Here is a 22,652-nt window from a genome sequence, read left to right on the forward strand (position 1 = left end):
ATATTCTTCTAGGTGACAGTCCGTACATTACCTAATTCTGTCTAGACTCTATTGAAATGATTTCTTCACTTTTCTGAGAAACTGTGTTTAATCCCTATGTCAATGTGCTGAGAAAGATAGTCAAGATATATCTGAACTTTAAAGATCTTAAATCTTTCTCTTTAGCTTTCATTGTTGTTGCACACCCTCAGCAAACAGATTTCAGCGCTCCATTCCTCAGAAAAACTTATAGATTTAGAAACCATAGTGAGATAAGATTGTCTTTTGACCAAAAGACACATTCTATTGTATCTTTGGAAGGTCTTTTAAATAGCAATATCTATTGAAATTTTCTATATGCATGGAATTTTATTTGGCAATAACTAGCATGTAATAGACAGGTGGCAGTAGTCCACAGGGATGCAGAGGTGAGTTGTGTACTCCAGGTAAAGAGACATCCCAGTCAGTTCTCACTGAAAGCATTATCTGAAAGGTCCTTTTTAGCCTTGAGTTTGTAAACTGAACTGTTCTTAACTTCATTCCCTTGGGAAAGATATCTATTTCATAAATGTCACTCCCAATGCAGGAGCAGGGAAGAAGCCAAGAACTGGGTAAACACTGAGCTTGTTTTACCAGTTCAAGGTAAAATATATTGTCAGGGCATCTGGAGCCTTTCTCAACAATTGCTTACACTGTGTGTGTATTGGAGCAGCTTTCGCTGCTGTATAAAGCAGAGGGCTTCATGCTCTACAGATTTCAATCCAGCTCTTACCTGCAGGTTGATCCAGTTATCGGGGAAGTCAATTACCAAGGGACTGATTTAGAGTGAGCTGAATAAAGTCTCCAGAGTACCAATTAAATGTAGAGAAGAAAATTTGAATCGTGATTAGTTTGAACTGTTATTGTCTGCTGTTTGGAAGGAAAGGAATCAGTGCTTTGATTGTCTTCTGTGAGGTTCCCCATTATACACCTTATCCCTCTTTTCTGTCCTCCTCGCTACTTGATTGCCTATTTATTTGCAATAGTCTTTGGAGATAATGAACAGATTAAATTTAGATAGATGGCTTAGAGTCACTGTTGGCACAGCATTGCTGAAATAAGTGGAATTAGCCAGAAGAGTCAAAATACCTTGTGTTCAGCAACCATAAGCTGTCTGGCCTGTTGATAACTTCTAAAATTCCTCCCGTGAATGCTAGTGTTCAGTTGTATGGTGTAATTTTAAAGGGCAATACATACAGGTCTGAAAACGAGAAGGCATTGAATGCATTGCAATACCTAGATTAAATAATTGTTAGAGTAAATAAAACTAAGCATTTGGAGGAGGGACAAATGAGAGAATTGGTTTTGCTTTTTGAACATTTCATTTGCTTAGGTGCTTTATTTTTTTTTTTTTTTATCTTGGGTAAAAGAAAGCTAGACTGGTTTGGATCCAGGTCTTTTTAAAGTGAGGTACATACCATCCACCAAATGTTGTGAGTGTTTAGACAAATGGTATTGGTTGCTGTTTCACAAATGACTTTGTAATCAAAGCATCACGCAACAGATAACTTCCATCATTGTAATTGTTGTACATGCCACTAGTGCTCACTAATTCCAGGGTACGACAAGTCTCAAAAGTCCCAAGTTATCTGGCAGGCTTTAGGAATTATCTGGCAGACTTTAGGATATCTGCTGTTTTCTTTTCTAGGAAGAGAAAGATTGATGAGTATACAAAATCAGAGGATCATTAAGGGCCAGATTTAAAGCCACATCCATGTAAAAAGCAAGACAGAAAGCAGAACTAACGCAGTGAAGTTGAATAGAGAAGCTTATAGGACACAGGTGAGAAGAAAACCCTGGGAGCAAAAAGAACACACAATTAACTGGAACGATATGCCATGATATCATGGCAGAGCATGCCACTTCTTACGCTGGCCATAAGTGTTCCTGGAGCATGTCTACAAACCTGTGGTGTACCAGAAGTGCCACAAAGCTTCTAGATGTTCAACTCATGAAAGCAGACATTACGAGTCTCTACTTTTTACTTTCCCATGTTCCATTTGCATGAGGTAACAAAAATGTGGCCTTCAGAAAAAAGTCTTGTTTGATGAACACCTCATGCTATGGAGATTTTTTAATAAATTGTTCATACATTACATACTTGGCAATTATTTCCCATTGCTCTAAACTTGTATATATCTTCCTTAGGCAGTCATTTAGTACATAATTCCAATGATGTGTTTTCCCTTTACACCTACAGAACAGTAGTTTTCATAAGGATGAGAAAGTGCTCCCTGAGACAACATATCGCCGAGGAGAATTAGAAGACCAAAGGTAACAGATCTTCTAATTTAAGATAGAGCCACTTGCCATTTCTGGTGCTTTAAAAAGTAGTCAATTCTAATTATAGAGATTTATCTTGGATTAGGGGAGAAAAATACTAAAGTAAGCACTGCTTCTTCTACTCTAACTCTAGGGTTAAAGCTTTTTTAAATGGGAATTATGCATAGTGAGGACAGTAAAGTGACTGCCATCAAATTCTGAATTAACTGTTCATATGATGGAAATTTGTTCTGAAAATATTTTCCTTTTAACTTTACACTTAAAAAGTGGGAGGAAACGGGCATTACTGGCAATTACCAATACTGGGGAAGAAAAAAAAATAACTGAGAAAGCGGCTTTTTGAAATGAGGAAAGCATTTTTAATGGTTCTTGTAAGGTAATATTCAATTTCATCCAGAGACTATGAGAATTCCATTGGAAGAAAACACTTGTGATCCATCTTAACTCAAATATTTTCAGAGCCCAACACAAATAGTGAAGATTTTAATGACAGCTACAGACACCCTGTTTGAAAAAGATTAACAAGGAAAGAATCACTGTCAGTGCAGTTTCAAAGACAACTGTTGCATTTCCTCATCTTCCCCTTTTGCCTCGTGTCCCTGAAATGGTTTTGATTTTATTATATCTTCCTCTTTTTCTGAGAGCATTTGTTCTCCACATGGAGAGTTTTTAGTACTCATCAAGATATCTGGTATCCTTCCCTGAGATATCATTTATCATGGGAATGGTTATCACTTTCTTTGTCTGGACCACAGATGTGCTGGCCTGTATTTGGAGATGTCATTCTTTTCTGACCTATCAAAAAAATCTGTGGAAAGGAATGGGACAACAAAAATCAAACCACTCTGAGAAAGAAGGATTTGCAGGGTTTGAACCTTCAAAAATATTTAACCCTTCCTTTGTCCTTGTCAACCTCTTGTTGTAGGAAACGTGATCTGACTTTATTTAGTCAGTAAAAGATAAGATATTCCATTGATGCCCACATGGGGAGAGTGGTAGAAATGTTGTGTGAACTCTCAAAAATCTTGATAATGATATTGCACAGCTTGCAATATTTAGCCTTCAGTCTGTTTCTGAGGCAGAACTAAGGAGTTGGGAGTATGTTTTCAGTACGTTTTATTGTGGATATCCATGATCTTACTATGAAAACTATAAGCCTCTCTTAAAGCATATGTTCATAAAATATGAAGAGAGAGAGAATTTTAACATCCTCTGTTAAAACAAAACCCTGTATATGCTCCTAAAGTAAGTATTTTCTGTAAGCAGCTTTGATAGAGTATCAACACATGGCCAATACAAGAATTTGGAATTAAAATAAATATCAAGGCTTGAACAATATTCTGTGTTTCCATGTTATATTAAGTCAGTGCTCCCAAACTAATTTACTACTGGATGATTAGAAGTTGTGTTCTTTCAATTGCATTATGCTTTTGTATTCATCACCATATTCTTGTAGCTCTTAATACAAGTATGCCTGGAGCTAAAATTTCTTAAGAAAAGGCATAAGATGAGAAGTTACTGAGGAGGAACTCTTGAAGGGTATACACACAAAAGGAAGTGATAAATATATTTGAAAGATAAGTGCAAAATTTTAAGAAGTATATCCAAAGTTATCACAATGCGATCTAAATCAGCTTCAAAGGAAAAGCTGGCTAACTTCAATTGTAGTGATTATTTAGTGTAGTATATGCTGAACATAGATGGCAGCTGAAAATCTGTTCATACATTGATGAACTCAAGAAGAGACAGAACAAACAAAACAAATAACACACCCCGACAGCACAAACATCCATTTGGATTTTGACTATTGTTTTTTTTCAGTACGTTATTTTTCTGAGTAATGAATGGAAGCATATGCTCTACTCCAGCTTACCCTTGCACAGCCAGAGGATGCACTAAAGATGTACACAAGGGTTCAGAGCCTTTCGCTAGTCACAAAAGTGTAACTTTAGTCAAGTGAACTCTATTATTCTGTTAAACCTCTTCCAAAGTATAAGGACAGGGTTGAAAAGAGAGACTCGGCAGGTAATGAAATTGTTGCAGAAGACTTCAGGATGTAAATGAATTGTCCTGAGATCTCTTTCTCTCCAGCACCAACAGACTGGATGAGTGCCAGGACTTATTTTGCGGCTGCAGCAGGAATTGAGTGTCTGTGGATGCCCCAGGAGACACCTACACAGCATCACAAAAAACCCTCACAGTTGCTACAGAGGTGCTGAGGCCAGGCTGACCCCATGCAGACATGACATTTTAGCTAGAGAGATCACCCAGCAGGAGACACCTGAGCAGGCAGTACAGGTGTCAAGAAGTGCAGTAGTGCTTTCTCCTGCAGCCTGGAGAGGAGCCTGTCCAAATCTTTGGAGCACTACGAGCAATCAGTTGTCCTAGACCCTGTTTGGGGGTATATTTTACTTACTTTTAAAAAGGTTTCACACTCGACACTGTTGCTGTGCTTTCCTAAACTAATGCTGTGCTTCAGTCCCAGTCAATGAAACTATTTGTTCTGTAGCAAAAGTGGGAATGTGTTGTCCAGTGAGTGATCTCAGCAAAATATTTGTTCCTCCTGGGATCTAGGGGGTGTAGGTGGGTGGGTATTGAACAGGTTTTAATTACATTTTTTAAGTACTTCAAATTCTGAACTTTGCACTTGCTGCTATCGAAAAGTCCTGACAGAGCACTCAAAGCACTGTATGCTTTTGGAAAAAAATATCCCCAGTAAATAAAGTGGTAGTTACTCAATAGTGTAGTCATTAGTAATCTAATTAGAAATCTAAAAGAGTAAGTTTTTCAGCAAACCTGAAGATGGCTTCCAGAGTTAATGAATGACTCGATCCATAACTGGCTTAGAGGAAGAGTATTGAATGCCGTTGTTTAACACATGAGTACCAGGCTTTGGCCACGAAGAAAATCTAATAGATAATCTGCTTTTAACTTTTAAATGTCGGTGCAAGAAGTCTGTGTGGAGTATAAAGCTTCTGGTAACACCTTTGTGAGCCCTCTTACCATTTACAATTGAACGTTACTTGCACATGTGGCTAAACATTTCTGAACTTTTGGGAGGTGAGTTGTGGGGTTCAGAGTGTTTCCCTCACAACAAAATTAACTGGTTTAGCTTTCAGATTTGAAATTAACGCACATGATCAAAGACAAGTTTATTAATTCTTCTTACAGAGTATAAGTGAGAAAGTGTTACAGTTCCAGTGTAAAAAAGAAAACAAAACCTGGCCAAATCCATGGGTTTATCCAGCTATTAAAATGTGACTTCAGTAGTGATGTATTTTCAGCTGAAGTTGACATGCTTCTTTAAAAGAGCTCAAATTTTCTTTGCAAATGGAACAGCCTAAGGATCTTTAGCAAGCATCCAATATTCTGTTATTCAACTGTAGTGATGCCAAGAGTAAGAGGGGAGGAACTTATTTAAAAGTCTGTGGAGACAGTACTAGGTTATTTTCTTTAACTCAGAGATGAATATACTTTTAATATATGTGGAGGACAAAGCAGTTCAGACCATTACACTTCCTAAACAGAATGTGTGAAGAGAGGCAGTTCCTCATGCACTTGAATGAGGTGCTTGTAGGCAGTACTTATCTAGCACACCAGCTATTCAGCTTGCAACCCCTGCATTGTAAACAGCTCCAAATATCCTCTGCAGTGAAGAACAGTTTCCTCATCAGTGAGGAGATGACAGGTTATTCACTTGTTTTTAATAAAATTCTTCATGGTTTAGGCAAGTGGTGAGTTAATCACAATGTAAATTATGTAAGATTAAAGAAACACAAAGGCTCCTTGGGATGAATAGTTGTCCCTTTTGCCCATTTAAAACCCTCATCTTGCTGTGCTTGAGTGGTGTGGTGTGCTGACATGAGCACGGATGGTGCGTGATTCCTCCTGCTCTGCATTCTCCCAGCTGGGGCAGTCGTATTTTGAAAAATTACCATCAAAAAGTAAGGGGAAAAAGTCCCTTTACAGCAAATTCATCTGCAGTGTTTCATAGAATCACAGAACAGTTTGCGATCTTAAAGATCATCCAGTTCCAACTTCCCTGCTGTGGGCAGAGACATCTTCCACTGGATCAGGTGGCTCAAGACCTCATCCAGCCTGGCCTTGAATGCTTCTAGGGATGGGATTTTATAGCTTGTCCTCAGCTGTGGCGCATCAGAGTGATGCTGATCTGCAGGACCCATGCATAAGTTCTCTCTTTGCTGTGTGGCTGAATTCAGTAGTTTAGATATGACTTTGAATGATATTTGCTGTATGAGTCGTGGTGGTTTTTTTTTCTTTGTTTTCTCCAAAGGGTCAAAGACAGTAGGCAATCCATCTGCCCCTCAGGTTGGGTTGCGCCCATCTAGCCAAGTGCCTGATTTTATCTGATCACTCACTAGTGTTGAGAGTCCATTGGGAATGTAGGAGTCCTGGCTTCAGTTTCTGTCTGTGCTTGATGACTGAATCCCCATCCTCTGACGGCTAGGAGGTATTTAGGATGGAGATATTCCAAATATTAATTGAATGCAGAAACTGGAAGCCAGAATTCCCTTCTCCTAGGTGAATGCAGATTTAAGGTAGGTCCTGGACTGATATTTGTTTGTACTTTCTCTCTTTTATCTATGTCATCATAGGTTAAGAAGTAAAAGGAAACTATACACATCTGATTTGTCCATTTATTTGAGGAAACAAAAAGTTTCCGTTCAAAAACCGTTTAAGCTGAATGTTTCTTTCTGTTTTGGGGGGTTTTGTTTGTTTTTTTCCTGTAACAAGCAAATTCCTACTTTTGGTCATTGTTTCATAAATAATAACTAAATTTAATCATGTCGCTACCATTTTGGTGTGTTCCAGTATTGCTCTTTGCTTTGAGTCTTGTTACCAGTTTGCTATTCAGTATTAGACAAGACATAGTCATAACTTAATGTATATTTATATTTGCCATTCAGAGCTGGTAAGTATACATCTGGTGAATAAATTCTTTCACAAATGTAGTTATGTTCATATTTGCAGAAGTAAGGGATAGAAGTAAGAAAAACTAAGAGATTCGCTATAGAACTGAAATGACAATAAATTTTTAGGCAGTTATACTGCAATTATTCAATGTGTAACTTGATGTTAGCATCTGTGCTGTGCTTTATGTTTATTTTCAACTTCCTAACATGAATTTTGCCTTGACTAAAAGCACTCATAGTACAAATAATATTTGTACTAAAATTATAAAATAGGTGTAATCCAAAGGCTACACAGATCCAGCATCTCAGAGGTATTAGAGCATCTTTGTCTGTTAAACAGGGATAACATTCCCCCTGTGCGTGCTCCCTCACATATAATAAGGACCCATTCTCAGCACTTATATGGCTTTATTGGTAGCATTTAATGCCAAAATTCTGTATGTTATTTCTGAATAAAATTGAATATATTATTCTTGAATAAAATTGATATGTTTTTTATTGCAAATTGGGACAATGGCTTCCTCAGCCTTATCAGTGTGTTGTTCTGTCTCACTTCAGGAAAGCTGCCTTCAGTACATGATCAGCAATGAAATTACAGGGATGTGGAGACAGGTTTGAATAAACTCATTTCTATGACATAAGGAAGATATGATCAGAAGTTCAAAGGTCAGAGCTCCCTCTTTAATTTTTAATGATTTCCAATTCTTGCTGAGGTTCCCAGTATCAACATTCTGCTCAGTTACTTGCCCAGCAGTCATCCTAACCATATTTGATGCTGGATAATTAGCAACTGGCCTTGAGAAGCACAGTTCTTTCTACCATCTGCACAATCAATGTTAGAAAGTGTTCTGCTTCCTAGGGATAGCCATGTATTTTCTGATCAGATCTTGATTTATTAAAAGGGATGTCATGATCATGAAAACTGTTAAACTTGCAGCCTTCTATTGACAATAGTTCTCTTTATCTTCATTAGATGTGATCCTAACAGCTGTCTGATGAGATGGAGGCCACCTGCTCACTTTATGTAAGTTCTAATAATCGTCCATTGTTAAAGACCCATATATTCAGCACATTAAGCAGAACCGATGATAAAAACAAAAGTATTTGTAGTTCCTTACCAGCTTTACAATTTCATGTTCTATTGCAATTATTGTATAGTGCTACAACTTTCTTTAATCCTTGAAAGCAGGCAAGAGTAACGAGTCTTAGTCCTTTCAAGCTGGCAGTTGAAGTCTTGCTAAGGTAGCAGCCTGAGGAGGCGGTGCTGGTTTCAGTGGTTGGTGCAATGAGCAGAGAATGCACAAGCTGTGAATGATCAGATCTGAAAACGGCTTGTGAGCGTTGGAGAAAAAGGCCACTCTCCAGCATGGCTTGCCAATAGTAACAGGTGACATTAATATGATTTTACAATAAATACGAAAATTTACAAAACCTAAACCTATTTTTCGTTGATCTGTGACATGTAAAATGATGGCTCATTCTTTCTTTCCCTTAAAAATAACCAAGAGAGTCTAAAAGCCTCCGTACACAGCAATTTACATCATATTTTATTAGCTGGTACAATGGTATTTTTTAAACCAACTACTGTTTATTTCTTTCATGACCACTAATGCCCTATTCCTTTCTTCTAAAGGAGTTTATACTACGATGAATAGAAGGGGAGCGATAAATGCCATTAAAGCTATGTCAACAACAGCTAAACAAGTAGTTTTATCAAAAATACAGTCCATTCCTGAAATCTTAAAGGGATGTTCTTATTCACAGGGTAACTTAAAGTCCTAGAAAACTCTCCTTCTTCAATTAGTACATCCACTCAGCATACATGCATCCCCAAACGGGAATTTCTGCTGTGTTAGACAATAATGCACTTATACAATTTTTAGCTTAATAGAAACAATGATCTTAATAAGCACATTAAATTGGAAGACGCTATCTGATGATGCACATTTTATTTTGCTACTAACAAACTGAATTACATGCTAAAGGTTTGCTGCCAAATTGAAACCTAGTCAGTCCATAAAAATGATTTAATAACAGGTTCCTGTAGTGCAGTTCCCTTTAACTACTGCAGTTTTCAAATCCATTTTTTCTCATCTCATTTCTGAAAATATTTCTCTCTCTCTTTTGAGCATTCTGAAAAGTGAAAAGGGGGTACAAGCATGTAGGAGAGATGATGAAACCTGGCACATATGATGATGATGCCAGGAGAAGAGAAGGCTCTGAACAGAGCTTATAGCAGCTTTCCAGTACTTAAAGGGGTTACAGGGAAGATGGGGAAAGAGACTTTATCAAGGAGTGCAGAGATAAGATGAGGGGGAATGATTTTAAGCTGAAAAGGGAGATGTAGAGGAGATCTTAGGAAGAAATGTTTTCCTGTGGTGGTGGTGAGGCCCTGGGTGCACAGGGGAGTCGTGGCTGCCCCATCCCTGGATGGCCAGGCTGGATGGGACCTTGGGCAGCCTGGTCCAGTGAGGGGTGTCCCTGCCCATGGCAGAGGAGTGGAACTGGATGATCTTTAAGGTCCCTTCCAACCCAAACCGTTGTATGATCATTCGATATGAAAGCTGGCCATAGTAAAGTCAGTAGGAAATCATTAGTGAGCAGAAATTGTCACAAAAATTACAGCTGCAAACACAATAAAGACATTGAAAATAGGGAATAGCACTGTTCCCACTCTGTATCTCTCAAACTGAATAAAATAAGCATTTTCAGAGGGAAGTTAGTATTTTTTAAATAGAATATTAATCTTTGATTACTTTAAATAAAGTGTTTATTATCACTCAAAATTTATTGAAGTGGGTTTGGTTACTACGGAGAAGCTTCTGAAAAAAAAAAAATGTTACTACTTAACTTTTTTTCCTCAGAAGATTCTCTATGGCTGTATTGCCTGTTTTTCCCTTGTATTTAATCATTGTATTATCTGATTCCTGCTCTACCTTTCCTTCTCTAGGTGAAATATAATCTTGAAACCTAGCTCCATAATTTCGATATGCATATAATTTGACGTAGTTGATGAATCCAGCATGCAATGGTAAACAGCAGGGAGGGGCTCAATGGAAAGTCATTTGTTATTTTTCCCACTCGGAGGCTGTTATTTTTATAAATTACTGATATTGGACACTGTAGGAGTGCCCTTTTTCATATACGCTGAAGTACTTCACTGGCCCCAGGAGTCACTAGGACTAGTGGATTTTAATAGTTATAGATCTTAAATGGAGGGTTAGAAATTGTTTCTTTTCATTACAATTACAACAAGGAATTAACCCCAAGGGTATCCACTTAATTTCATAATATATAGACTGGAACGCTAATAATGTGGCTCTTCTAAAATGTAATAAAGAAGCAACTGCCCCTTGGCTCCCTGGGGTAGATTTTTGTGAAACGTATTGCAAAAAATGTAACACAAAGAAGATTTTACGTTAACAAGCTTCATAATGTCACTAGCTCCAGTGCTCAAAGTGCTGTGAAGCTCATAGACGCCAAGTACTGGCACTGGTTTTACAGCAGGAATTTAGTACCAGGACTTTTGTGTCACTTCACTGGTACAAGGAAGAGCTAAAAGAGGGATAGAAGGAGTGGAGGGTAATTTACAATTAAGCACATAAAGAAGGGAAAAAGCAGAGGGAGGAAGAGGGAGTACAGTAGTGCAAAGTAATTACTTCCTTCAAGGTCCACTTGGACCTATCCTCTAGCCAAGTTTCCTGTGTTATTTTAATCTTCCATGCCCTATTGCAAAACAAGCCTTGGCCTTAACAATTGGCAGTAAGTGAACTCCAGTACATTTGCTCTTCCATTTGCACTTGTGAGCCACAAAGTAGCCTCTGACCCTCAGTCATTATGGATGGTGACTGTGGAACACATTCCTGGCCAAGATCTTAACTGCTGGATCAAGCTGTGGCTTTAAATCTAGGTTGAAGACATTTCTATTTGCTGATTATTTTAATGGTGTCTGACTAGGTACAGCATCCTGGGAAAGCTTTGCAGTAACTATGGCAAGAAAAGTACACTAGCTGTGTCTTTTCTATGCTGAAAGAAAAAAGCATGCAGTTAGAAGAAAAATCTGTTTTGTTTTGGTTTGGTTTTTAATGGTAATGCTTCCAGGCATTTCTAACAGAGGTTCTAGAATTGTTACTTCTTAGGGAAAATTCATTAGGGAGGAAACCTTTGGCCAATGTTTTTTAATTATGCATGATATACCCAGAATTCTCTGTGCCTACTTATGTTGCAAATATTCTGTTTGTAGCAGCAAATTTAAATAACTTGCCTGAAAAATCGTGTGTGTGCGAGTGCAAATGATCAGCTGATGTGTTTGTACCCATAACCTAAAATTGGATTACCCCAGAGTTACTCAGCTGAGAATTTTACCTATAATTTGTGGCTTTTACACACTTATTGGACCCCTACTTCCAAATGCTGGGAATTCAGAATTGTAATATGGGAGACAACTTATCTAGATAAGCTGATAGTTTTCCTTTAATTGGTGTACAGTTTTCTGTAAAGATGCAGAAGCACCTGTCTAACAAAAGTTACTATTGCTAACTGTCAGGAATATGCCAAGGCAAGAGAAAATAGATGTCTAGAAGGCTGCCAAGAGAAAGAATGGAAATGGAAAGAGTGAGATAGCACTTAATTCACCAAGATAGCACGTGGTAATATATCCAGCAATGCATTGAAAGTAGTTGTGACAATGCTAAGCACCACAGATGCCTAGGATTCCAACTCTATGGGACAAGCAAGAGAAGGCATAGCAAGAACTTCTGAAAGGTTGGGAGAGCAGATCAGAAAGATCACAAAACCACAGAATGACTGAGGTTTGAATGAACCTCTGGGGGTCATCCTGTCCAAACCCTATGCTGAAGCAGACCTTACAGTGAAGTACAGCGGGTGGCTTTTTACTGAGGTACCTTTGTGCAGTTTCAAGGCTTTCTTCACTTTTTAGGGGGCAGTGGTGTTCATTTTACATTCCCATTTTCCATGGATAATAACCTCAACAGTTTGACTGATAAACTTCATATTTAAGAATTTAAAAAAATCACAAAAGAAACTAAGAGAAAGTCTAAATTCATGTCTTGACAGCTGATTTTGGTTAATTTTATTTTACTGATATTAGATATAGTGTTTGAGGGTCTTTATGTTTTTTCATTGGCATTAACTTAAAATGGGAAAAAAAGATTTACATAAGAGAATTTACATTTTAACAACTTTCACTACCTTCTCCAGGTTGCAATGTTAATGTGCTTAAACATGTCCTGAAGCCAGTTTACTCAATAAGAACATCAACAAGAGTAAAAATGACAAGGAAGAACAGGAGAGGCAGAATAGAAGATCAGCGTGTAACCAGGTCAGAAGCCAAAGACTGAAAGAGTCTCTGAAGAGAAAAGTTTCAGGATTAAAGGAAATGCTTGCAGTCATTTCTCCCACTCGTGAGTAATTACTCATATGCCATTGAGTAATAATTGTAATTGGATTTATATGAGTGATTTCAGCAGTCAGCATTATGATCTTGGGTCATAATCTGGATTTTAATCAAGGACAAATTAAAGAATAATAGGAATAATCCCTTCAAGGACAATGTCTGTAAATGACAAGTCAGAGTTGTTTCCCTCACTGGGTGAAGTCAAGTTGAACTTGTATGTATGTTAAGAATTAAACCGGAGATCTTAGTGTAAGGGCATCCATTTCTTTTCTTCATATGAAAGCACCCGTGCTAAATTTCTTCCATTTCTTCCACCTATTCACCAGTGATGCAAAAGCAAGTTGTTTCAAGGGAAATCCATGTTATAGCAAGATAACAAATGTGATGTACTTCACAAACAGTGTTATCTCCTTCAACCAGATACAAACATAGATCCTATAGGTTAGGTGGCAATTTGTTTCACACAAATGACATGCTGTAAATCACTCTTGTTGGATTGCCTTGTATCTAGTCATATTGAATCCAGCCTCTGCGACCCTAGAATAGATTCACCTGTGGTGTAAGAAATGTGTGGTAAAACATATACTATAAAAAATAGGAGTATCATGCCTGAGAGCTGGAAATGGACATCTGAAGCACCAACTATTCCTTATTGTAATTTTTGCCCTTTTCATACTACCTCCATGTAGTGATAGGTAAGTATGTGCTTTGTTTTCTTGGAAGGCTGAATTCTGTGATAGACACCAGATATTCTGTAGCCCTTATTCTAAAAAAACCATTCTTTTTAGATAAAATAGGAATGGATACCCTTTATTACAACATGGAAGTACGTTCTTGTCCATTTGATAGGTTTTTGAGAAGGCATAAAACCATCAAGTTCATGTAAGTACTAAGGGTGTTTTTACGTAAAGAATTGTTTTTTAAAAACTGGCTATAAATTGTTTTGTTTTTTGAAACAATAATGCCAACTGTGCACAGTCCAAATTGTACTGAATCTCTTTGTGTTGTGCAGAGTATCAGGCAGGTGTAGACTCCCACCTGTGGAAAGACCAAATATACAGACCTTGAAAAACAAAACTGCTTTGGAGTCTTAAAAAAAGAGCAAGGAAGGGAAGACTGATTAGATTACTAGATCTATGTGGTGCTTTTCAACAAGTTAAGTCTTGAAAATGCCTCATCATAAACTCCTATAGGGAGCTCATGGCAAAGTAATGGAATAAAATGCCACAGAGTTTACAGTCAACATGGGGGTGATGCTAAATACGTAGCTGGAGGGGTGATGCGCAGGCTGAAGAGAGGGAGATAGAAAAGCATATTTGGGATGCTGAAATTACCTTTCCTTTGCACTGGGGAGCAGGAGCTAGGCAAACTGGTTGCAATTAGTAACTATAGCAGTGCTTTATTTATTTAAATTCCAGATCTTTCAAGACCCTATTGCCCCACCTTTTTATCTTTCTTTGGTTTTTTTTTTCTACAATATATGAACAGTTCCAGCTGGAAACTTGGCATCTCTATCTTCTGTGCATGTAGACAATCACTTTGAGGGGATTAGAAGGGAAATTTCTTTGCATTTTTCGGTGTAATAGAGTTGAAAGCAGTTAAGACCCAGCGAGTTTAATATTAGAAAACATGAACATGTTATTTCATAATATCTTGTGATTGATATTTGCTGTAGGTAAAGGCTGAAAAGAGCAGCTTCAAGGGAGTACATGAGAACAAGGATTCTACTAATGGACTTCGTGTTCTCAGGAGAAGAAAAACCTTGGTATCGTCTCAGCTGAGGCCTTTGAAAATATCTATTGTCCTTGATCAAAAATGTAGTAGATAAAGGAAGCTTAGAAGTGGATGGAATCCAAGAGGTAGGCTCTGGAAATTCTACCCTAGGTTGCTTTTATTATGAGTGCTCCAGACTTGCATTGGATTCAGTTAAAAGCCTGGAGTGTGAACATCAGGTAAATGTCTGGTATGTATTAGCTTATATATATATTTTTTTATATATATACACCATCCCCCTCAAACTCTTCATCTTCTGCAGATTTCAGCCCTTCTCTTACCACTCAAAACATTGCCTGTGGTAGAGATGGAACTGCAAAGCTCAGATATGTTATTGATATTGCTTATGTAGTTGCCTGCATTCTTCTTTTTTTAAAAAATTATTAAATATGTATCAAACCGAAATACTTTAACCAAGAGTTAAGTACCTCTTTTCTTTCACTTCATGGTTTTGTAAAGAGGGAAGTAGGAGGTTGGACACGTGAGCTTAAGTCTCTCTAAGGCAGAGAATTATTCAGGTTTTACATGTGATGAATGAGCACTCCTGTTCTATGAGAAGCCTAATCTATTTGATTATATTTACTAGACAGGTCTAGATGATGAGAAGATAGGATAAGTGTCTAAATTATGGACTTTGGGAGTTTGGTACCTACATCATTCAGAGTTATTTGTATATAAGATTTGTGATACATGAAGAAGTTGCTGTGTACTAAGAAGTGAAATTAATGCAGTTTCTTATGTGCTGAATATGCAAGCAAACTTATAGAATCATAGAATAACCAGGTTGGAAGAGACCCACTGGATCATTGAGTCCAACCATTCCTATCAAACACTAAACCATGTCCCTCAGCACCTCGTCCACCCATGCCTTAAACACCTCCAGGGAAGGTGACTTAACCACCTCCCTGGGCAGTATTGGAGGAGGTATTTTTCATTAATGTTCAAAATCATAAAAGCGTGTTCAAAATTGTAAAGTCACGCATGAAGATTCCTGGTTGTGTGTTCTGGACTAAGAAGCAGTAGAGACATTTTCTGGTGGAGAAATTGAATGTGTGTGGCATCCAAATGCTTTCAAGGTTGGAGAGTTGTTGAGTTGGGTAGGTGAGTTGCAGTGTTGTGTGAAGGGGTCAGTGGGAGCTAAGCAGTCATGACTGTGCTGTCAGGAATAGATAATCAGAGAGTTGTGCTTTTCTGCTAAAAACTAAACTACCTAATAGCCTCTATTGCAACATATTGTGGAGATGCTCTTGAATATTTTTGTATCTGGTTCTGGATATCCGCCTTTAATTAATTTCCCTCTAGAAGCCTTTCTTTAAAGTTTAGACATTTAAATACCCTAAATTACCTTGCTATCAGTGAATCAAAATCAGATAGACAGGAAGCATGTTTATGGCAAACAAGCTAATACTATCATTGTGTGCGAACAGGAGACCAACATCATAATGTGTTGACTGTGACACTAAATGTGCTACACAACCTCTTTGTGTCTATGTTCAGTAGTCCACAAAATTATGATTATGATACCTATTATACAAAATTGTTGAAAGAATTAATTCATTAATGTTTTTAAAGAACTTTTAGATCCTCTAGCAGAAGGTACTACACAGTCGCTAAATGTTAATTTATTATTCTTTATTTTCCGATTCAATGGGACACGTAGCATAAATCTTTACAAAAGCAAGCAAAAAAGTCTCTTATTCAGACTGTCAAAGCTGGTAATGACCAAATTGTCTTGTTTGTGGAAGTGCACGAAAAAATAGCCCATGCTACTTGGTATGTTGAAGAAGCAATTAGCACACATTGTAGGGAGAAGAAGTGGAACTAGACCAGGAATGAGCCTTGATGAGCCTAATTGCCTTTAATTATGTCTAAACATTTTCTTGTTGTCTGTCTTATGAAGGCAGAAGAAACCCTGTAGCTCTAAAAGGAAATAAGGCTTGGTTTTGTTTTCATCTTTTAAAGAGGGACATAATAGCCACCATGGAAACATGTTCTTAATCAACGACATTAAACTCCTGGCTGCTCTGCTTCTCTTGAAATTGCCTAGCTTCATTATTATCGGGGGAAGGAGGAGGGGAAGGGGTTTAATCACTATTTAGCTTTTCTTAGCAAATTAAAATATTAATTACAATACACGTTATTTTATCTTTGCTTGAGCTATTTGTAAGTATTGGTGAATGAGAGCTCACTTCATGTTGGAGTAATTTATTCTCAAACTATTCAGACTTACTTTTTCAATTCCTTTTAAAAAACCATCAGGGCATGAAATGCTGCCTTCCGAGAGCCAAGAAAATCTTTTTTTTTTTTTTCCTTTGTCTTGAAGATAACTGTATAATTAAAGGTATGTTTTCTAAAAGCTAAAATGTGATTACTTCAGCACAGTCAAATGCTACAGAAAGCTGAGCAATGGAAGGCCAGACACCTCCAGACTAATGGACAGATGTTTCTCTTTTGTTCATATTTACACAATGCAATGCAGTAATCAACCCAATACTTTTTCGCTCACAGAACAATAAAAAAGAGGGGAGGGAGCTTTTGGTAAAAGGAACTATCGGAGGAAATGCATGCCCTCTGCAAACGTGCCCCTCTCAAAGCTCAAGTAATATTAATGATATTAGATTGATTGATGGAATACAGCAACATAATGGGATTAGAAATGTGATTTATAAAATGAGTGAGATCAGCATTATTATGCACCTTTTGTAAGCATCATACACCTTTCCTTTGTGCATCCATACCAATTCTAATTTTTCACTGTGAACATTCTGCTGTTGCATTTCATTGGGAAGAAAATATGCAGAAAGGGAACAAATTAAACAATGTCTCTGCATCAAACTGTGGCTCAGCAAACTTTTTTTAATTAAAATATATGCTGGCATAAATCAGTATCATTGTATTAACTGTAAGGAAGCTACGTTGATTTATGCCAACTGCAGATATGATTAATTCGACTATTGAAGTAGTTTGTGAAGAATTATATGGGAAGCTGTAGGAAACAGCACTATGTCTAACAGATGTAGCCCTGCACACGTTGCTGGCATTGCTGTAGGTCACTGAACAATAGACAGGGAAAACCAAAAGCATATTACTGTTTTTCACTAAACAGCAGTCTGGGAGTTCTGCATTCCTTATGGTTGTGTAACAAAGGTTATGTATATTGCTGGAAAAAAGCAGGGCATGACTGTAAGTAGCTGTAAGATCGTTTAGCTTCCATTGAGAGAGAGCCCTAGTAGTCATTGGATGTACATCTGCATTCTGAACCAAAGGTGTTTAAGCTTAAGCTGATTTATTTAAATCAAATGAGCAAAATTAGATCTATTGATAAACAGAGAGGAAAATACAATATGAATCTGGCCTTGAAAGCAAATCTTTTTTTGCTTTTCTTTTCTTTTTTTTAAACAGTCAAGTTAGCAATTAAGAAATAAAGGTGAAGTGAAATTTGCTAGCGGCAACTTCCATTTCAGTTATGTTCTAGACCCGACCTCTTTTACCATCATGATCTCTTCCTTTCACCTTAAAGAACAAACACTTTAAAAGCTCAGGGTGTATGTGCAGAGAGGGTCAACCAACTCGAACAACATTTTTAATTGTAGCCATGGGATATTCATCTCTGCAGACATGCTATGGGGTCAAAGGATTTTCTTCTCTTAATTGCAGAAATCATACACAGGCTTACTCCTAGACATTCTCGCTGACCTACAATATTGATGTGGTCTGACTCGCTGGTCCTTATTTATTTTGTATGGCACCTTGGTCTCCTGCCCCACTGCTGTGTTTTCTGAGGCTTTTCTCGTTGTTCTCTTTATTTGTTGCTGTTGTTCTTATGCTACAAGTAAAGCTGAAAAAAAATACATTATGAAGCCTGGCTACGGAACCTCTGGTGACACAGAGACAAAGAACACGACCGTTTCTCATTCCTTTTCTCCTACCTAAGCACAACCAATGACAGCATTTAATTATTCCTGCAGGCCCAAATATATACAACCTCTCACCATGTACAAATTTCTTTTTTCATATGTAGCTGCTCTTGGCCTACACAGGACAGAAAGAATTTCTCCCCAGGACCCAGACCATTGCAATACCATCCTTTTCTTGCAACTTTCTAATAAATTTATGACCCAGGAGATGAAGTTGGCTCTGTCTCCCAAAAAAGTGATTATTCAGAGTGGTAGAATGCTAAATATTGCCCATCTCAGAGGCTTTGAGGGTTTGGCTCATACTTTAGGACCATTAAGCTGCTTTCTGAGTTATTTTCCCACATTCAATGAATTTTCCTTATTGCATATAAGCAAGAAATTTTCACTACGTTTTCACCCTGCCAAAGTGTTCAGTTTAATTTTCATTTGCCATAGAGAATATCTACTAAGAGCAGCATCCTGTGGGCTTGGTGTAAGCACTGCTCTTCCCTGTACTAGGGTTGTCACTTTAAAGAGTTCGTTGTGCTACACCTTCTCATAGACCAGATGCTCTTTATCATAGTTGCTTTCGCCTTGCCTTCAGTCTGTATCGCTCTGTATGGAGATTTACAGAAATGGTTTAAACGCGTACACCTTCTGCTCTTGCCTTCATAATTCCCTTCCCTCTAGGTTTCCTGGAGTAACTCATACAAATTCTGAGCCAAACTAAGAAATTAAATCCTTAATAGTAAAATATCTGTATTATCTGTTTGAGGATGATGGACTGGTGGTTTTGTGTGGAATTATGTACATCTTGTGCACAGATGCTTGACCTTTCCTTTAGACATGTGTTACTCATGTATTTAGCGAGGAATGGCGTTGGCTTTCCAGCAAGATTGGATCAGGCCCTTTGAAGGCTTTGTTTACGCTTCTCTGGCAGAATCAATGCGAGAGAGCAAATGATTACTCCTATTCTTCCCTTTAACTGTGTCAGCACAATTCCCTACAAGCTGAGAGGAATCCAGGACTTAGAAGGCATTTTGGGGGTAGACGGGAGAGAAGTTAATAGGAACCATATTAGTACAACTGCTAGGTTTGTCACCTTTTAATTGCTCTGTGATCTTTGCTTGCTGTGTACGAGGCTGTAGTTGAAAGGAGAGTTTAGTCCTGAGATCAGGTTTAGCAGCTGGGCTCCCAGAGTTCAGCTGGGATTGGAAGTCAGAATCAGTTGGTTTTACAAAGGTGAGATCCTGCATCAATCTTGCGCTGGCCTTGTTGCTTTCACAGCCTCTTGTAAAGCTCTTAGCTCCCCTTCTTCTCAAAGGTGCAACTGATCTCCTGAGGATCTTGATTTTGAAGAGTAGGGGGTTATTATGATCCCTAGGTCAGGTGAGACTTGATTTCCCAGCTCCTAGTAAGCTTAAAGAGGGCTTGAGCTAGGATCCAGCAGCTTATTCTAGAAATGCAGACATGTGAAGAAAGCAGCAGCTTCTGCTGGGTTCCTGATGATCGTCTTGGTGTAGACAATGAGGACTATTTTCTAAACCTTTGAATTTGATATACTAGCGCCTGAAATTATGTGCAACTTCATTGAGCCTAGGAAAAGATGACGAGATCTTCCAGACCTAAGTAATTGCCTTACATTGCCATTAATGCTTTACTGCATTCTTCTAGGACAGATATTTTAGTAGATTCCATCTCTGTTGCTTAAAAAAATTTCCTCTTTCAGTTTAAAACCACTAAAACTCTATTCTCCCCTCCCCAGCTTTCCTGTAGCCCCTTTCAGTACTGTATGGCTGATTGTAAGTTCCACCATAATTCTGTTGCAGTGTGATGCTATAGAAAGATAACAAGAATACAGTGTTTGTGGAGTGATTCTTTGCCAGAATAAATATGTTGTGTTCCTCATAAGGGTTGCTAAGCCCACCTAAGTGCCCAGCAGTATGACTATACAGCTCCCACAAACTACAAACTTATTTCAGAAGTAGCAGTTATTCTTGGAAATGCAGCGTTCAAGGTATATTATCCAGGGAACATCCTCCTCATGTGGTAAAGTTACATTAATCATCTTGGTTCCTTTAGGATCTGCAACAATGCAACTGTGCTGGTGCCCCTTAGGAATAAGCACAGAGAATGGAAAATCTTCTAGGATGTAAGTGGTTAAATTGAGAGTTTTCAAAGAAGCCTGACTCAAAACAAAGCTGTGGTATATGACAGTGAATGTTTTTCCACTAATATAATTTTTCAAAGTTTTAATTTGCGTTTTCAGTGCTACCAACCATGGAAGCTTCTGTCTCAGGCAGGATCAAATTGGAAACTGTAACGCTCAGCCAAACAGCAGCTCAGTAGTGAAAGCAGAAGCCTTGACTCTGGAGACTATTGAGCTGGTATCTTAAAGTGTAAAATCGTATTTTTTAAACTGGTAATAAACCCACGGTCTCCAAAGGGCAATTTTGTCTTATACGGTATGCTATACTTTTGCTTATATTAATTAGAACTGTCCTCATTTCTGATCTTTGCTGTATTTTATTCCATTACTCAGCAGCAAGCTTGTATTTTATTTGCAGAATAATGCTAGTCCTGTGTAAACAGCCTGTATGTGGTTTATGTACCACCGAATTTCACTTAATTGTATTGCACTGAAGGTGAGTTCAAAGCTGCTGACACGTATATCAGTGATCACTATGGGATGGACATCACCTCTTAGGCAATGCTGTATGGCCTGTTGTGGCTAAGAATTACAGGGTACCGCTGTTATGAAATGGATTCTCAGACCATAACATTTTCTGCCATAGCAGCTGCAGAAGAGCTGATATCACCTAAGTAATTTGGAAACTCGTGGACTTTGGAATTGAAGCTCATCTTCTGCTGTTGCAGTAGGTTTACTTTTATCCTGGCAAAAATGGTAAATTCAAAGTTGAGATATATATATACACACACACATACACACAGAGGGTAGCATAGAACCCCCTGATAATTCAGCAGAACTCAGTAAAAGAAAAACAAGATGTATTTTTACGTATTAAAGTGTTGTATAAAACACAGACAACACGGTTCCTATCACAAAATGATTATAGCATGAGTGGACGCATTCCTTTAGAAATGGAATAGCCCTGTTGAAAAATCTTCCTGAAGTTTTAAGTCCAGCCTCCTTTCGTCTCATTGGCAATGAATTTTCAGTTCCTACCACCTGTAAAATTGAAGGATCAGCTTTTATCTGGCTGCACAGTTACCTGGAAAAAAGGAATCTTCAATTACAGCTGAAAGTAGATTTATTTCTAGCATTTGACACAGGTTCAAGAAATCCAGTGGCAATACAATGTCGAGTATAGTCCAACCTCTTACAGTTTTATTTGACATTGCAGGATTTTATTTTATTTTTAATAACCTTAGTAACAATGCTTTCGAGATAGGTTTTCATCTTCCTCACCTATTTGACACTGTCAAGAATGAACTCTGAATAATCAATAGTCCTGACCTAGGATTTATTTTGCAGCCCAAGACTGACTTTAGAATTTGTTAGGTTGCATTTTCCCAACTTTCCCCCTCCCCTCTCTAATGGATAAAATTATAGGATAGAAGATAGAGATGCAAAGTGATGCTCTTGAAATATCAGCAGAATTAAAGATCTTCTTCCATTTCATCCCTAAATATAGTGAAAAGTGGCAATAGCACACTCGGCTAATCTTTCTTAGGGTAACATCCCCCTTCATGCTTGAGACAAATCCAATATTTCCAACTTGTTCCTTTAGCAATAGGAGAAGCAGTTCCCGTGCCATAGTTTCAAAGCACTAGAGAGCAAATGCATAGGTCTTGCTACCATCTTCCAAATCCTCTGTTTTTAGAGTGGATGACTGGAATAGAAAACCATACCCTCAAATGCTTGCTTGTGATTGAGGAGAACACTGCTGACAATTAGAAGTAACTTGAGTCTGCATGGAAAAGCAGGCAAACTTAGGAAGATGCAGCTTGTGAGAAGAGGAACAATGTCTATTTTCTTCCACAGCTACTTCTGAACTCCAGAAGTACAAGCAAGCACATTCATGGAGGTTTACTTTTCATCCCCAAACTCTGCAGAGGAAAAGGCTTTTACAAGACTGGAATGATCTGGGTCTTCTTTTGAGCAGGTAAGCAATAAGATTTTGAGTCACTCAAACACTCCTTTTCCATTTCTACAGAGAGTAATCATTCCCTTTGTACCACTTTTTACACCTTCTCCATCATCCTCCTTTAAATTCCTATTTCTGTGTGTACCTAGGTGACAGTGGCTGAGGATATGAACATTAAAAGAGCTGCTGATGTTTTGAGAGTAAAGGCTGGGTAAAATATATA

The 22,652-nt window shown here is 38.0% G+C and overlaps 1 long non-coding RNA gene across 2 annotated transcripts; it reads left to right on the forward strand.

Moving 5' to 3' along the window:
• The first annotated feature begins 7,761 nt into the window (after window positions 1-7,761).
• On the forward strand, window positions 7,762-22,387 carry LOC138723088 (uncharacterized). 2 transcript variants are annotated; one of them, XR_011337809.1, is made up of 4 exons: window positions 7,762-7,901; window positions 10,186-10,266; window positions 12,456-12,658; window positions 22,327-22,387. It is a non-coding gene; the product is annotated as an uncharacterized lncRNA (long non-coding RNA). The 2 variants fall into 2 exon arrangements; XR_011337810.1 differs by lacking the exon at window positions 10,186-10,266.
• The last annotated feature ends 265 nt before the right edge of the window (window positions 22,388-22,652 follow it).

Source organism: Phaenicophaeus curvirostris, chromosome 8, assembly GCF_032191515.1.
Source record: "Phaenicophaeus curvirostris isolate KB17595 chromosome 8, BPBGC_Pcur_1.0, whole genome shotgun sequence".
Lineage (NCBI taxonomy): Eukaryota > Metazoa > Chordata > Aves > Cuculiformes > Cuculidae > Phaenicophaeus > Phaenicophaeus curvirostris.